This window comes from Myodes glareolus, chromosome 13 (assembly GCF_982192425.1).
Source record: "Myodes glareolus chromosome 13, mMyoGla1.1, whole genome shotgun sequence".
Taxonomy (NCBI): Eukaryota; Metazoa; Chordata; class Mammalia; order Rodentia; family Cricetidae; genus Myodes; species Myodes glareolus.
The window spans coordinates 51,760,432-51,770,613 of record NC_142038.1 but is presented as its reverse complement, the minus strand read 5'-3'; the positions used below and the strand labels follow the sequence as shown (position 1 = coordinate 51,770,613).

Below are 10,182 nucleotides of genomic sequence, written 5' to 3'. Positions count from 1 at the left end.
AGATTTTTTTTTAATATCACCTTGACAGTCTGGAAGTGACACTGACTATGTAGCCCAGGCTGGCTTCAAGCATGTGACAATCTTCCTTTGAGGTGGATGTTGTAAACATGTGTCGTGCCACTGAACCTGGCTGCTAGACTGTTCTCCAAAGCAGGCGCACCTTCTTACCATTTACATTGCTACTAGAGCACACGAGGATTTTAATTTTTCCACATCCTTGGCAATCTAACTATGCTTTTGAGAAATAATAGTAGCAACACAGAACCCCTATCTAACTTGGGTAGCTATTATTTATTTACCAGCTAGTGTAGTACATAGTTTAAAAAAAAAGAAAAAAAGAATCTCCTCTAAACACTTAGGGTCAGTGAGAGAGAATTTAGCCATCTCTAGAACTCTCCCAGGCCATGCTAGCTGCCACAAGCCATATGTGTAGTATATGTGACTTCCTACTAGACTCTAAGCTTTGGGCAAACAGAAATCTCTATCTCTGACTTTATCTGCATCTGTTGAATGGCTAACTGAACAAATTATTAGTATTTCTCTACTAGCGGTCCCTGTCGAGGTAGAAGAGGAAAAGAGCAGTCTAATGGAAAAAGGGACCAAGGAAGAAACAAGAAAGAGTGGGTGGAGCCAGGCAGTGGGGAGGCAGTCTGCCTTTAATCCCAACACTCGAGAGGCAGAGGCCGGCAGATCTCTATCAGTTTGAGGCCAGCCTGGTCTACAGAGCGAGTTCCAGGGCTATGAAGAGAAACCCTGTCTACACACACATGCACACACACCAAGGGGGGATAGAAAGACAAGAAAAGGGAAATGAAGAGATAGCAAGAAGCGTGGGGAGCTGGTCACTTCTGGCTGGACTTTTGTTCTATGCTTTCATCCTTTGCTTCCCACCAATCCACATTATTGTTCTGGAAATGTTCTTTCTTGGGTTATGTAATGAATTCAGGATCCGGCGATGGTAGGCAAGATTTGATTTCAAAAAATCAAGATCTGGTATTTAATTCTTAACATTGTAAACAAGAGAAGCGTTCCTTCTGTGTTTTTATTATTTCCCTACAGTCTTGTCGCTGCCAGTATAGGAGACAAAAATATAGAAAAATAATTGTTGAATGGATAACAATAAAATAAACCTACATACACATAAATCAACCAGTACCATGACTTAAAAGGTTATATTTTTTTCTTTCTTTTTTTTTAGATAGGGTTTTTCCGTGTAGCTTTGGCTGTCCTGGAACTCAATTCTGTAGACCAGGCTGGCCTCGAACTCAGAGATCCACCTACCTCTGCCTCCGAGGACTGGGATTAAAGGCATGTACCACTACCATCCAGCAAGGATGTATTTTTTTAAAGGCTGACTGTGAAGAATTTTTTTCATTATGAAAAGAAGGAATTATAATCCATGTTTTTCTCCACAGGACACTAAATGGCCCATCCCTAAAAAAAAATGTTGCTACCTTTTCACTGTGACATGAGAACAGGGCTCACCACATAGCCATATTCACAGTGACTGGCCTTTCTTTTACACAATTCTTGCCTTCTACATCTAACTAGACTACATTGTGAATAGTCAACTCCAGGTTCTTGATCGCTTTCTCCTCAGAGACCCTCATCTCCCTGTGTTCAATTGTTTCCTGCCTCCTCTCTGAAGTCCCTCATGAACAAGTGCACACACACTCTACTGTCATCTCTCCTTTCATGAATTCTTCAGGTAGTTCTGCCTTCTCTGCTTTGTGGGTTTGGAAGGGAAGATAGCAAAATCCATGAGGTGCCAATGCAATTCCTCCTTTAGCAGAGTTCTGCAGGACAATTACCCAGCCAACCTGCTAGGCTTGATAGGGCTCATGAACCCTCTTTCATGAATACACTGTGACAGCCGGACGCTGCCTTGATTATGACAGCAGTCTTCAGCCACATTCCTTTTTAACTGCAAAGCAGAGCCCTGCTTTCCAGCCCAGCATTGGCCATGTGACCTTTAAATTACTGCATTTCTGTAAGCCTTTCCCTAGCTAGGGGCAGTGTCCAACTCCATCAGACCTGGGGAGGAAGACTGGTGATTGCTACTTCTCCAGTAGGTTCTTTGGCTCTGTAGCCTAGGGTCTCTTGTCGGAATCAATTTGGGGTGCCACGGTGTTTTCAAAGGAGGTTTGCTAAGGCTGGAATGTACAGGACCGCCCACCCCCTTTCATGAAGGAACTGAGGAAATAGGTAATAAAACGTGTTGGCAGATGCCAAAGAGTAGCTGATCCCCAGAGGCTTGCCTGACCTTTACTGACAGGTGTAATAATCAACGGAGAGGCTAGGAAAGGGAGATGGGGAGTTGGAAAGCAAGATTTGAAGAAGTTACAAATCGGGTTCAGACCCCAGAATCACCATTTGTTTAGCGGTATAGAATCATAATCCTTAACTACAACGGAAAAGAAACGTTAGTATTCAAAAGAAATCCTGGTAACAGAGAGGTGTCTATTCAGATGAAGGATATGAGCTTTAGCTTACTGTATTGGAGCAGCCCAAATCTGTCCACTCGAAGATTTTACTGAAGGACATCAGGGGTGTGGTCTGCAGGTTTTAAAACAGGACCAAGCGAGATGATCTGTATGGGTAGGGGCACCGTTAACCGACCATCAAAGCAGATGCTGAAAGATCTGCACTGGAGGCACAAAAGGCATGGGCTAGATCAGCAGCAACCAAAGGGCGCCACATGTGGAAGAGAAACCGCTATCGCAAGCAGTAGGTGTACGTAGGCAGTCAGCCTGACCCCAGTAGAACACGAGGGGCTCTGTCTTTAGCAGTTGCAAACCTAGGGCTCCTATGCATAAGGACCAGGGCAAACGTAGCCTTTGTTCAGAGACAAAGCAATTCTCTAAGACAGGTCAGTGTTAATAGGACTTCACTCTCCTACTTCGTCAGCCTGGTGTGTTTCTAGCCCCGCCTTTCTTGGGCGGGACTCATCGCCCCGCCCTGCAACCGCCCCGGGGTGGGGCTCCCGCCGGTTCCGGGCAGCCCTTTCCTCCGTGGCCTTTGCCAAGGCTGCTGTGTCCTGCAGAGCTCCGAGCACGTGCAGGTGAGTGAGGGCCCGACGAGGAGAGGTCCTAGAGATTTTACCTACCTAGGCGAGACGGAGGGTGAGGAGGCTTCTGCCTGGGCACGGGAAGAGACGGGGGCTTGTTTCCTTGTGCCTCCGGTCTTGGAGGTCATCTTGAAGGGATTAGGGGAAATCGTAACTCGAAGAGTTGCCACCAGTGAGGTGCGGTCCCTCTGTAGCTGGGGAGTCACCTGGAATATGTTCAGAGTTTAGCATTTCTGGAGCTCCGGGCAGGGACTGCGAACGGTTTGTGAGGAACACGTGTCCATGGGGAACCAGAGCTGCCTCAGCCCACGCCCTGAAAGGGTATTTAGAACTGAACAATGAGGCCTATATTATTTTTCCTATTCCTTTAAATTGCTTAGAGTGGGTTAGACGTGAGGTTTGGGAATGGCATGAGTTTGGGTAACTTGCCTTTTATATGTTATAATGGTGTGCAAAGTGTTAGCTCACTTTGTAGTTGCCTCACACGGCAACTACATTCAGTTATTAGATAGTTACTGTAATCCTACTATAGAACTCTGAGGCAGTTATTTTGGTTAATGGATAAGCTCTTGAGGGATAGAGCTCCCAAAGGTAAGCTGTTTGTCTACTGTTGTGTCTGTCTGTGGCTCAACCTTCACAAGGTGAAGGGGGTTTGAGGGCAGAGAGTTTTGTTTTCTTTTTTTCCTTTTTTTTATTTTCTTTTTTCTTCCTTTTTTTTTAAACTGCACGGGCGTTAACTGCTGGCTGATTTTAATCTGGGATGTTTTGATTTCATAGTGCCCGGCTGCCAGTTTCAGGAGATGCCTGCCCTGGTGAGTAAGATTCCGCTGGTTCTCCTTTGCCCCAGCTGTAGGCAGCTACCTAGGTTTTCTTGTACCTAGGCAAGTGTTACACGGCTGGGAGAACAGCAGCCAATAGCTGGTTGGCGTTCTGGGCCTAGTTCATGCCAACTCTGTTGTTAACTATTCCAGGATGTCAGCATAGTTGCTTACCCGCTAAGGTAAGAGCAAGCTGTGCAGGAAGAAGCCTAAAAGCCAGGTCTTCAGTGGTTCTGGTCTGGCAAGTTTGATATGGGTTACTCAAATCACAACTTGGAAGCAGAACAAAAGAAATCAAGCCAGTGAGGGTGTAAACAGAAAAATCCAGATTTAGTGCCTGTGACTAGTCTGAGCTGGCCCTGAGACAGTGGAGGAAATTACTAGAATGTGCTCTCACTAAAAGTGCATTGCTCCCCCTCCCCACAGTAATAAGAGCTGGACTATGACACCCCTTTCATTTTTCTAGGTGGGTTTCTCTGTGTCAACAGCTCTGGCCAGCATCGTAGAACTCATTTGTGTATCAGGTTGGCCTCAACTCACAGATTCACAGGCCTCTGTGCTGGGATTAAAGGGTGAGCCACCAATGCCGGCCAATATCCCTTTCTAAAAAGAGACTTCAGAAGTACGCCATGGAATGAGCTCACTGGGGAATGCTGAATCTGGCACTGTGGCATGCCGGATCATCTTTAGGTTTTCTAGAAGCCCAGTCTCAACAAAAGTTAGTGCTCTGCTCTAGTTCTTCAATAAATGTATCGATTAATCATGGGGTTCTGGGAACCAAGCTTAGGTCAAACAGTGGCAAGTGAACAGTTAGATATCTTTTGTTTGATCTTTTTATTATTAGGATGCTGATTCTCTAAGAATGCCCCAATTTTAGGCAAACCCATCACTTAGAATGAATCGTGATTGTCCAATGGAGCCTACCTAGTTATTGCTTCTGTGAGAGCTAATATCCTGGTTTCCACAGACAAACTTACCCTCAGTGTGTCTCACCCACATCCTAAGTGGTTGGCATCCTGCCTAGGCCCTTCCCTTTTCTTTCCTCTCTTTTTGGACAGGGGTCCTTAGCAGCCTGAAGTTCCATGACTCAGCAACTCACTTGAATTTGAATAGACACTCAGGGATAGCCAGGAGTGAGCTCTGTAAACAGGCCCCCTTAATCAATTTCCAGAAGTTACTTACCCTGAGAGGTGTTTTAGGAGACCCAAATAAGGGGTTTAATCTGGTCTATCAAGCCACCCCTTTGCTCTTTAATGCCATAGGCTACCAAACCAATCAGAAACTAGTACTAATGACAGTATTGACAGGAAAGTTACTGCCCTGCGCTACCCATTTCAAACCCTCTTCTACCGCCCCATCTATCTCCACCTGCCCTTGGGTTCATGCCCATAATTACTGTTCTCAGATAATTCCAACTGTCCCTTCCTTTGATCTTCTTGATCCAGCTTTCGGGGACTTGGGTGGCAGGCCGCCAGAGCGCTCTTTAAATTCACCTCTTAAAAGGACTCAAGTGTTCACTGGGAATGGTCTTAGGGCTAGCGAGGGGCAGAGGGCTTCAGAGGAGTTAGCAGGAAGACAAAACAAATTACATTTATTTGAGTGGAAGGACAAAGGATAACTCGCTTCAAATATTCAGTCTCGGGAGGACTGACTAGTTACTTATAATTGTATATATAGTGCATTGTTAATGCCTAACTATTATGAATTTCTAAGCCTATTTGCTTGGTCTCTTTAGGATGACTTGGAAGTAGGGTGGTCTTCGCCCCCCTGAGAGAAGTAGTGCAGGTGTGGTTATCAGGTAAGTGTCTATTCTAGCATTGACTGCCTTCTCTGCCTCATCACTATAGATACGCATCAGGAAACAAAGGGAAGCAGATTCACTCTTGGAGTTCACTGTATTGGTGTTTTTGTTTGACAGTGTGAAGGATCTTTGTGTCTGCCATTCCAACTGAGGAATGATTTATAGGGATATTGTGAGTCCTAGAAGACAAAGTGCAGTGTGTCTTGTTCACCGCTAAGAGTCGAAGTTTAGTCCCTGCCAAGTGGCAGAGACTGCTGTTGGATAAAACTGGGAGTGTAGGTCCAACATCTAGCTGGTGGAGAAGTGTCTGTTCATGTCTGCTCCCTGCAGTCAGTCCGAGTGTACATGAGAGGGAAAGGAGATTTTCTGGAGTGATCCAACAGTTGTCAGCTGTCCAGGCTGTGGTGCCTGTGACTGTGTTACACTGTTGGGAGAATAAGCGCTGTTCTATTGGGGGTGGCTCCGCACTGTTTTGGTGTCGGTGCCAAATACCTTCAGGCAGTGTTTTGCATCCCTGAGAGTGGAATGGCTCCTTGTGGAGTTGGTCCTAGTCTAGGTGCAAACAATTTTTTTTTCATGCTAAAAGGAATAGAACTGAATGGAATGCAGTAGTGTGGGGAGGACGCTTTGCCTCCGTTGCACTAAACCTGGCACCTTACTGACAGCGTGTTACCTTCTCTGTTAATTCTAGGAGAATGAGAAAACTGCCTCCATCAGGACTTCAGTCTGACAACACCGTGTTTTGAGTAATGTATGTGGTCCCTGTAATGTCGAGGTCTTAAAGTACTCACTGGGAGGGGAAGTTAAATTTTCCTCAGAGGATTAAGGAGCTGTGGTAATTCCAGGGAGTGCTTGCAAAGTCCAGCTACAGTTTGGGGCATGGGCCTTGATGGGATTCACACCCAGGGCAACTGAGCCACATCTCCAGCTGTAATTTCTTGAGGTACTAAATGATGGCCCTGTACTACTGGAGAGATGGGTCACTACTTGTTCTCGATCTATTTGGATAGTAGCCATCTTATGAGAGCTCAGAACATTTCAAACACTTTGGGGACCTTGGTACACTCCAGATAGGAAATATTGTTAATACTGTGTTTTTTGCAACTGTGAAAAGCAGACGATGTATCGGCAAATGAATGCGGCTATATTCCAATAAAGTTTACTGATGAACACTGAGATTGGAATTTCATTGAAACTTTGAGGGTAAACATTCCCAAATGTTTAAAAAGCTTTTTTTAAAAAAATTCTCAGGGGCTACTGACAAAGAGGTAGCAAAATAGATTTAGTAACATTTCTGACCTTTGAGTGACATTCAGACCTTGGGATGGAACAGCATTAGTTACAGTATCAAAATATATCTTCACACATTTTAGATAAGATTTTAGGATCACTAGGTGATCCTCCTGGATCAGCCTCCTAAGTGCTGGAGTCGTGAATCACGCCGAACTATTGTCTGTATTCCTTATCTGAAAAGAATAAAGTGACTAAATTATCTAAAAGAAAAAAATGATCCTCCTTATCCTTGGGTTTATATGGCTTCTATTCTAGTGGTTTTCGCCATTTGTAATGACTTAAAGATATTTTAAGCAAAGGTATATGACATGTGTGTGGATACCCTGGGATGATTGACTCAGAACCAGGTATTCTAGGGGGCCAGCAAGATTAACCACTGAATCTGTCAGGCCCAAGACTTTTTTGAGACTTCCTTGTGTTTGGCCTAATACTATCTCCATAGTATCTCCAAGTGCTAGAATGGTAGGTGAGTACTCCCGCACCCATCCTACTGCCTATCTCGCTAGTTATGGGGTTGCTGGTGCTACATCTGGTTTAGTGTATTCTTTAAAAGAGACAGTCTTGTGTGACCAAGCCTTAACTATGTAACTATGTAACAGTAACTTCCTGTACCTTGCAAACAGTCTGATTACTGGCATGTACTGCCATTCCTCTCCTGCAGGGCTTTTAATTTTGTGTCTACAGTTTTGTGAGCATGTGCAGACATAATTGTGTTACTCACTAGTGGAGGTAAGAGGATGAAAACGCGCAGGTGGGTTCTGGAATCCAACTCAAGTTGTCAGGCTTGGCAGCAGGCAGCTTTGCCCATTAAGCCATCTCTTCCTGTCCTCTGTACAGGGTTTTTAATCTAGGGTCTTAATTCTTAGACTGTGCAGGGATACCCATGAGCACAGAGATTCCTGTGAAAGAAAATAATAATCTATTAATGCATGTATTCACTGTTCTAAAAGGTACTGATAATATAAATAATACAATTAAAATAATTTAATGAGATTTCCTAATTGGTAAGTGGAGTTAGTCACTACTTCTCCCAATTGTCTTTTGAGTCCTGGTAAATTCAAAATAAATCACTTAAGCATTCAAAAAAGCTTTAAAATTTTTTTTAGGGGTTGGAAGGACAACTCAGTCTTCCAGAGGACCCAGGCTTAATACCCAGCATCCACACAATGGTTCACAACCATCTTTAACTCCAGTCCCAGGGAATCTGATGACCTCTCTGGACACCATGCATGTGGTATACAGGCATATAAGCAGGCAAAACATTCATGTAGAGATAGACATTGAAATTTCACGTGTGCATATTTCTATGTCCTCTGTGCCTGATGGCGGGAAGTCAGGCTAGCAGGTCCCCTAGAACTGGAGTTAAAATGGTTGTGAGCCACCGGGTGCTGGGAAGTGAGCCCGGGTCTGAAGTAAGGGCAACAGTGGTGTTGTGTTGCAAATTGTTCTGATCAGGTTTTAGGTCCTGGGTCCATAAATTAAAGGAGCGTGTTTAAAATAACTAGGCAAAGCTGGGTGATGGTGCACAGCTTGAATCCTAGTGCTCTGGAGGGAGAAGCAAACAGACCTCGGGGTTTGAGGCCTGCCTGGTCTGCAGAGTGAGTTGCAGGACAGCTACACAGAGAAACCTTGTCTTCAAAAATCCAAAGAAAAGGGTAGGCGATCAATGCTGCTATTGATGGTGGCCGTTCATTTGTCACTTACTGGGTTTTAAACAGATGACATTAGGGTTTTTTCTTGAAATTTTGGGTCAGGCCTTAAGTTATAGTTAGAAAAACAAAACCCAGTGGGATAAATTCTGCAGGTCCCAAAGGGACACAAAAAAGACTTCTCCGGTGCCTAGGAATTTACCCAAAGGAAAAGAACAGGGTAAGAGCAACTAATTAGAGACTTGAAAAGGGTGGAAATGACTCTTGAGAATTGTGAGCAGCTCATGTTAGTGGAGCTGTGGTGAGCTCTTAGGGGAGCCATCTCTCTGAGCTGGTGATCATCCTTGGCCTCCGGGCTTGGATGATTCACGCCTACAGTGAATCAATTTACTGCATCATGTTTCTCGATGTGCCACCCTACGTCGAGTTATCCTGAAAGGGAAAGCAAGCAAATAAGCTTTAGCGATTCATTGTGCAGAAGTACCATCTACACACGCCTGGTTCTTTCTCAGGGGTAGGTTTCTGGGCAAGGATATTAGATATTGTAAACTTAAATTTCTCATGGGTGTTTTCCCCCAGAGCTTTTCTGAACCTCTTGGTGTCTGGAAACTTGGCGTTGGTTCTCTTATAAGAACACCATATATTTTTAACTGCCAGGCCATCTTAGCCACCTAAGCTGCTTTTTTCTGTTACTAAATGAGATCAGCTCTTGCCATGCAGCCAAGTGTTGTCTAGTTTAAGCTGCTTAATGTAAAATCCATTTTTTTCCATTGTTGGATTGAACCCAGGATCACAGTGGACAAAATTACTAAATGAAAACTCCATGGGAGGGAAGACCCTTACTATTTGTGAATAAATTCATGGTAGATTGTAAAGATTAGCAGTTGGGTGTAAAGTTATTGGGACTTGTTTTGTGACATGGTTTCCAGCCAAAACTCTCCTCTACCTTGGTATCTAGTGACTGAGCCTCCTGGTCCTCCTGCCTTACAGGTATGCGAGGACTTCTCAAATTGTGTTGAGGATGGAACCCAGGGCCTGCCAGCTGTGTTACATCCTCAGACCAAGAACTTCTGTCATAAATGTTTACCCTCAAACATTAAAAAAGCAGTGGCGCATTGCCTTTACTCCTAGCACTAAGGAGGCAGAGGCAGTCTGCTCTCAAACTTGGCTCAACTGGGGTTGCAGGCATTAGCTAACCTAATGTTTTAATATATTTTATTCTTCATAAAACCGCCTTTTCCTAGTAAGAAGGTCATTATTGCTAGCTCAGATCCTGAGCCTGCCCCCGCCCGCCGCCAAAGCCAGGTTCCAGAGAACAGTCCTCCAGTTTCCCATCTTTATACCCCCAAACTATGACATACTTGATGAATACAGGCTCACAAGTCTTTGTGATGTCTCTTCACACCTGTAGTTTATCTTCCATTTCACTGCAGAACATCAATAAACAACTACTCAATTAAAAAGTGTTTGCCAATAAAGTGTGTAAACATTGGTTAGGTGTGTTGTGATTTGAGATTGTGCAGGAAGATCTTATTTCTATGACTTTGGGTCTTG

General features: G+C 44.3%; 1 protein-coding gene and 1 non-coding gene across 3 annotated transcripts in view; both read left to right on the top strand.

The window, feature by feature from the left end:
• Positions 1-2,977: 2,977 nt before the first annotated feature.
• Positions 2,978-10,182, top strand: part of Matr3 (matrin 3) — a 36,706-nt gene continuing 29,501 nt past the window's right edge. Inside the window, exons 1-4 of one of the 2 annotated variants that reach the window (XM_048442433.3) lie at positions 2,978-3,061; positions 3,845-3,879; positions 5,621-5,683; positions 6,378-6,437. The gene's annotated coding sequence lies outside the window, so the exon portion shown is untranslated. Of the gene's footprint in view, positions 3,062-3,844; positions 3,880-4,351; positions 4,458-5,620; positions 5,684-6,377; positions 6,438-10,182 lie in introns of those variants that run through there. The other variant, XM_085699711.2, reaches the window with a different exon arrangement.
• On the top strand, positions 6,062-6,253 carry LOC125405886 (small nucleolar RNA SNORA74). The gene has a single exon (XR_007233708.1). It is a non-coding gene; the product is annotated as a small nucleolar RNA SNORA74 (small nucleolar RNA).